This window comes from Limulus polyphemus, unplaced genomic scaffold (genome assembly GCF_000517525.1).
Source record: "Limulus polyphemus unplaced genomic scaffold, Limulus_polyphemus-2.1.2 Scaffold12232, whole genome shotgun sequence".
Lineage (NCBI taxonomy): Eukaryota > Metazoa > Arthropoda > Merostomata > Xiphosura > Limulidae > Limulus > Limulus polyphemus.
The window spans coordinates 1-1,207 of NW_013677842.1; the positions used below are offsets into that span (position 1 = coordinate 1).

A 1,207-nucleotide genomic window follows, 5' to 3' on the forward strand; every position below is an offset into this window, starting at 1 on the left:
AGTTTCAGTTCTTACAAGTATAATTCTGATTATATGAAACAAATATTTTATATTGTGGTAAAAACGTTAAAGGAAACACGGTTTCCATCTCAGATCGATTTATAATTAAAAAAAAGTTGTATTTCTAGTGATTCATACGGGCAGGTTATGAACAACAATTTTAATACCCATTTTTCAAATGCTATAATATCTCGTGAAGTTACTCTTCCATATACATAAACATTCTCTTATTGTCAACTGTCTTTTATTTGTTTAGCGTCCAAGATGCTGATGGAGGCTTCTTTGAAAATTTCACAGCGTTGTCGTGGAAACAGGAAAATAGACGTTTACAGGCGGCAAGAGCGGTAATTCTTTTTCATATCCTACTTGAAGAGTTAGAGTAGCAATCTGTAGAGTCTTGAAGAGTTAGAGTAAGAATTTGTAGAGTCTTGAAGAGTTAGAGTAACAATCTGTAGAATCGTGAAGAGCTAGAGTAACAATCTGTAGAGTCTTGAAGAGTTAGAGTAACAATTTGTAGAATCATGAACAGTTAGAGTAACAATTTGTAGAATCATGAAGAGCTAGAGTAACAATCTGTAGAGTCTTGAAGAGTTAGAGTAACAATTTGTAGAATCATGAACAGTTAAAGTAACAATCTGTAGAGTCTTGAAGAGTTAGAGTAACAATTTGTAGAGTCTTGAAGAGTTAGAGTAACAATCTGTAGAATCGTGAAGAGCTAGAGTAACAATCTGCAGAGTCTAGAAGAGTTAGAGTAACAATTTGTAGAATCATGAACAGTTAAAGTAACAATCTGTAGAGTCTTGAAGAGTTAGAGTAACAATTTGTAGACTCATGAACAGTTAGAGTAACAATTTGTAGAGTCTTGAAGAGTTAAAGTAACAATCTGTAGAATCATGAAGAGCTAGAGTAACAATCTGTAGAGTCCAGAAGAGTTAGAATAACAATCTGTAGAGTCCAAAAAGTTAGAGTAACAACCTGTAGAGTCCGGAAGAGTTAGAATAACAATCTGTAGAGTCCAAAAAGTTAGAGTAACAATTTGTAGAGTCTTGAAGAGTTAGAGTAACAATTTGTAGAGTCTTGAAGAGTTAGAGTAACAACCTGTAGAGTCCGGAAGAGTTAGAATAACAATCTGTAGAGTCCAAAAAGTTAGAGTAACAATTTGTAGAGTCTTGAAGAGTTAGAGTAACAATTTGTAGAGTCTTGAAGA

At 33.5% G+C, this 1,207-nt stretch overlaps 1 long non-coding RNA gene across 1 annotated transcript in view; it reads left to right on the forward strand.

Moving 5' to 3' along the window:
• Positions 1-238: 238 nt before the first annotated feature.
• Positions 239-1,207, forward strand: part of LOC111083934 — a 9,729-nt gene continuing 8,760 nt past the window's right edge. The window contains exon 1 of the long non-coding RNA XR_002609309.1: positions 239-344. This is a non-coding gene — a long non-coding RNA (uncharacterized LOC111083934). The remainder of the gene's footprint in view (positions 345-1,207) is intronic.